This window comes from Xenopus laevis, chromosome 1L (genome assembly GCF_017654675.1).
Source record: "Xenopus laevis strain J_2021 chromosome 1L, Xenopus_laevis_v10.1, whole genome shotgun sequence".
Classification (NCBI taxonomy): domain Eukaryota; kingdom Metazoa; phylum Chordata; class Amphibia; order Anura; family Pipidae; genus Xenopus; species Xenopus laevis.
In genome coordinates this window covers 54,975,113-54,981,112 of record NC_054371.1, presented here as the reverse complement: position 1 = coordinate 54,981,112, position 6,000 = coordinate 54,975,113, and positions in this window count along the sequence as shown.

Genomic DNA, 6,000 nt, shown 5'->3' with positions numbered 1-6,000 from the left:
ATTAACCCTCGATATTCGACTAGGAATTGAAATCCTTCAACTTCGAATATCGAAGTCGAAGGATTTAGCGCAGATAGTTCGATCGAACGATCGAAGGATTATTCCTTCGATCAAACGATTCGAAGGATTTAAATCCAACGATCAAAGGAATATCCTTCGATCAAAAAAAGTTAGCCAAGCCTATGGGGACCTTCCCCATAGGCTAACATTGACTTCGGTAGCTTTTAGATGCCGAACTAGGGGGTCGAAGTTTTTTTTAAAGAGACAGTACTTAGACTATCGAATGGTCGAATAGTCGAACGATTTTTAGTTCGAATCCTTCGATTCGAAGTCGTAGTCGTAGTCGAAGGTTGTAGTAGCCCATTCGATGGTCGAAGTAGCCCAAAAAAACCTTCGAAATTCCAAGTTTTTTTACTTCGATTCCTTCACTCGAAGTTAGTAAATCGGCCCCTATTAGTAGCTTTTGAGGGTTTTTTTTAACAATTTTATTCAATTGGGAATTCATATTTTTGATAAATAGGCCTCCCAGATACATACTCTGGCTGAATGCTGGGTAACCGCCAGAAAATGTTCATTTTGCCTGTCCACAAGGATGAACATAGTTAGCAAAAATTTTAGAGTGGACAGACCAACAGAGGGAAAATGAAAAGGGGGAGGCACTGTTTACATTATTCATATTCAAAGAGATGCAAAAAAGTCAGCTTTGTTGATGTACCAGCAACATTTCCACTGAGTGTGTGTCTCTCTGCCTAGTCCTGTAAGTGCCTTAAAGATAAATACATTCTTAAACATAAGCACCATAACACAGCCATATTTTTATTATTGTACACATATTAATACCATTATAGCTGCATTATATTTGGAATTGTTTTTAACATCAATTTCACATAATTAGCCTGAATTTAAGATTTAGTAGCCCTTAAGTTGCAACAAAAATAATAATACAGGTATGGGATCCATTATCCGTCTCTCATTTTATCCACATTTGTAAAATTGTTTCCTTTTTCTGTGTAATAATAAAACATACAGATAAATGGAGGGCACACCTATTTAGAGCTATAAAGAAGCAAATATGCAGTGAGAGGTGCAAAAAAACCTTGACCAAATGATCTTTTTTGAGTGTGCAGACCTGATTTTTTGGATAATAATAAAACATACCTTGTACTTGATCCAAACTAAGACATAATCAGTCCTTATTGGAAGCAAAACCAGCCTATTGGGTTTGTTTAATGTTTACATGATTTTCTAGTAGATTTAAGGTATGAAAATCCAGAGCATTCTGGATAACAGGTCCCATACCTGTATAAGTACCTAAAAGTTATTCTTGTAGAATGTTAGACAAGGGAAAAGTGCATGCGTTTTAGGTATGCAAATTCTTAAACCCTATATCCCTCAACCATATCATGAAATAAAAGTGAGAAATGGGCCACCATACCTCTGACTATGCTAAAAACAAAAATCATAGACATAGCAGCTAACGAAAAAATGACATATATGTTACAAAATGATATGGAAGCTTATGACCGAATGTGGCTCCCTTGGTTAGCATATGAGAACAACCCCTTACTTTTTCTTAGCATTGCATGTATGAACTCATTATTATGGTTACCGTAACAACAGAATAAGAAGATCTGATAATATGTTATAGCTATATTATGTATATCCATATAATACTGAGAGAAACCCAGCCGCCTTATTTTATTTATTTATTCATTTATTTTTTCTCTTTATTTTATTTACCTATTTATATATATTCAGCTATTTATTTATGTATATTTTTCTTTTCCTTTTTTTTCTGATATGATTTGTTTTACTTCTCTGATATGCTTAAGCTAGTTTATCTGATATGTTTGTAAAACCAATAAAATATTTCAATGTTAGAAAAAAATAAAAGTGAGGCTGTCTTGTAGATTTACATAGATTAAAGGGGAGATTACAATTTCATAGTAACAGTAATTTGATTGAAAATTGTTTATTACACAAATATACCTGATTCAGATCTGCATCTGTTCAACACCGACTATGGAAACAGAGGGATTTTAAGTCCCAGAATGCATAACCTCACAATTGAACAAGGTGAGGGAGGGGTTGCATTAAGGGGGTGGGTTCTTAGTGACCACAAAGACAGACTGCCATGGTTTCCAATTCATATGTAAAATCATGTATGTCTGTATATAAAATAAATGTATTATTTTTGGAACTGAATCAGCTCATGTCAAAAATTTCCATATTCCCTTTAAATGAAGTATCACATGTTGTCTATTTCAAAGCTTAGAAAGACAGTTTTGTCTGTAATTATTTGTAATTTGTTAATGATTAAAGTGAAAAACAATGCTTTGGTTGGCATTTCAGTCAACATAATTTTCTACAGACATCAGCTATGTCATGAGTAATTTAGATGTATATCATCAGCCAAAACAAGAGGCGAAAGTAAAATTATGTGAAAGACAATTGCTTATTACCGTCATCTTAGGTCTCGTCAAATGACAGTAATAGGCTAACATAAATTCCTGAAAGCCTTGTAATAATAAAAATGTAAAATAAAAATCACATTCTATTATATTGTAATTTGACTAAACAAATGTGAAATTAAATTATAAACTATAAACATACACATATATAAATATATATATATATATATATATATATATATATATATATATAAAAGACCACTGACCTGGTGCACAAAGATCACCTGTAACTGCTTAGGTGCTGGTACAAAATATCATAGTATTACGCAACAAAAAACTAGTTCTTGTCTTGTGGCTTTTCTTTTTTCACAAGACAAGATATATGAGTTCGGACTTTTTTGTTGCTATATATATATATATATATATATATAATCCAACAAAATGGAGTGGAGATTAACCCTGGTCTGTGACCTAGTCCAAAGGACAAATTATATATCAATCAAAAAAGTCCAGACAACTTGCTTTGTGATCAAGAAAAAACTTTTATCAAGCAAGTATTAAGTACAACGTTTCGAAGCTCCCGCTTCTTTATCAAGCAATAAAGATTACAATGACATCACATCCTTTTAAAGCCATGTGTACAGGCCACTCCCATCAAGTGGGATGTGGTTCATCATGTACTACCTATAGACCAATAAGCATACATTTAACTTGTATATTGCATCAGTATCCATTAGACAGTGGTAACAGTAGCATGAAAAGATTAAAGTAACATATCGGTCAAAAGTAACAATATGTAACTATGAACAAAAAAGTTATGTGGAATCAGGATGTCATATTCAATTAGTCCCAACAATCCAATAGTAAAGTGTTACAAAAATACCTTTCATTCACATGAAAGCATACAGGTCATACTCCCTGTTAAGCCCTTTGGAGTTTAAAGCCTACCTAGACTCCTGTATTCCCACGATTGGGTTTACACTTACACACAGTGAGGAATCAGTTACGTTTCTGGATACTACTGTGTATCGCAGGGACAGATCCTTGTACACGGATTTGTTCGTCAAATCCACCGACCGCAATAATTTACTGAGGTTTGATAGTGCACATCCAAGGGCTAATATTTCCGCACACTCCTTAAAAAGATCCTTAAAGCTGTTGGTGAATGGCAACCATCCCACAACAGCTTCCCCTCACCATGACTAAAGGCCATAAGGAAATGGCTGGCCAAGACCAACTGGTAACCTGGTTGTAACATACGGTATTCCTAACCCAGAACTAACTCCAATGTTCTGGTCTCTGCCTGCTCTTCGGCCTTTAGCAGCCACCTTTGCTTTGAGTGGAGGCCTCCAGGTCTTATTGCAGGAGAACAAGAGAGACAGTTCTGGGCAAGCACAGGGACCGAACGTGTAGGGATTGGACAGCAGAGCAGATAACAGAGTCAAGGAACAGGCTGGGTCAAGCACACACGGGCAATGCAGTAACAAAAATTAGGAAACAGGAGAGTCATCAGCCAGGCAGGGGTCAGTTCAGGCAGCAAGAAGCAAAGTCAGGGAAAGGCAAGGGTCAATACACATAAAGCACCCCTAAGCTTTCATCTGTCAGAGTGTGTTGGGTGAAGTTGTGCCTCCAGCCTTTCCAAACAGTGATTCCCAAAGAGTGTCAATGGATTAAAGTCAAAATGGGTAGTGTTGGTGAAGGTGTGTTATTATAAAGGAGTGCAAACAAACAATTGCAGAGAGTTTTTGGCCCAGGGACTTGTCAGTGGAGAGGGTCTTTTTACAAATAGAAATCATGACCTACAACAAGCCATGGCTGTATCTAGTGTTCCTGTTTGTTATTTTACAATTGATTGCATTACTGCATAACATTTATAACAAGATGCTTCTATGCAGACAAAAACTTGGGTCACTTTAATACCCTGCATGCAATTATATGACATACAGTTAGGTCCAGAGACAACTTTTTTCTAATTTTGGTTCTGTACATTACCACAATGAATCTTAAATTAAACAAACTCAGATGCAGTTGAACTGCAGACTTTCAGCTTTAATTCAGTGGGTTGAACAAAAAGATTGCATAAAAATATTAGGAACTAAAGCATTTTTTAACACAATCATTTCAGGGGCTCAAAAGCAATTGGAATTGACTCAAAGGCTATTTCATGGGCAATTCCTTCATTATTTCATTATCAATGAAGCAGATAAAAGCCCTGGAGTTGATTTGAGAGGGGTTGCTTGTATGTGGAAGATTTTGCTGTGAACAGACAACATGTGGTCTTCAAAGGAGCTCTCCATGCAGGTGAAACAAGCCATCCTTAAGCTGCAAAAACAGAAAAAAACCCATCTGAGAAATTACTACAATATTAGGAGTGGCAAAATCTACAGTTTGGTACATCCGGAGAAAGAAAGCACTGGTGAACTCAGCAACGCAAAAAGACCTGGACGTCCACGGAAGACAACAGTGGTGGATGATCGCAGAATAATTTCCATGGTGAAGAGAAACCCATTTACAACAGCCAAACAAATGAACAACACTCTCCAGGAGGTAGGTGTATCACCAAGTTAAAGTTGAATGGACGTATATTTAGCAGCAAATATATTACACTACACAAGGCTGGGAAAGCTTCATGAAATAAAATAGAGTTGTTATTTTGCCCTATACATGTGCCCACTGTATAGTTTAGGTGCCATATGTTAGGAAATGTAGGAGGGGAAGGAGGATGTCCCCAAAAACATTTACGATCTTTTTCAGCCTGTCACCCTTAAAATAGGAAAAGACGCCAGCGTTTTTTGGGACTTCCCTATCTACTCTCCCTATCTACTCTATTGCACTTCGCCTGGTCCGAGATGGCGAAGGCAAGTCTGGCGCAAGAGGTAACATTCAGTAAAATGCGCAATTTAGTGAATTAGCGCAGTTACGTTGTCTCTTTGCCTGGCATAAGGGTGCGAAGTAGCGCTAGAGTAGGTCCACTTTGCTAGCGAATTTACTCCAGCGCCCGTTAGTACAAACAAAATTACATCATGCTGGCGAATTTGCACTAGCGCTAGCCGCTTCGTGCTTTAGTAAATTTGCCCCATACTGTCTGCTCGAATTCAGCTAAATGCAGTCAAATTGATTGGGAGGCGTTTCATAATACATAGTTACATAGTTACATAGTTAAATTGGGTTGAAAAAAGACAAAGTCCACCATACACACACCTGTAGATATCAGAGTTTAAGATTTAAGCCATAAGTGGTTATTATCAAAGAACAAAGATTATAGAACACAACACTAGTTACAGAATTGCTGTGTTGTAGAAGAAGCACAAGGTTAAAGGCCATTCTTTTATTAGAATGTAGAATGTTTGCACAGAACAAGGAATACATCTGTTGTCTCATGTCACAAGTATAGTGCAAGGCCAAGCAAGACACATCGTCTCAGAAACTACAGCATAGATACCATTCTGGACACTGTGCTGACACAGTATTTACACCTTATTTGGCTATTGTACTGAGACTGTGAGTCTGTCCCTAAGATGGAAATAGTGACACAGTTATGCTAAAACAAGAATGATGATTGGATGCCTCTGGATCAGCCCCATGGAAG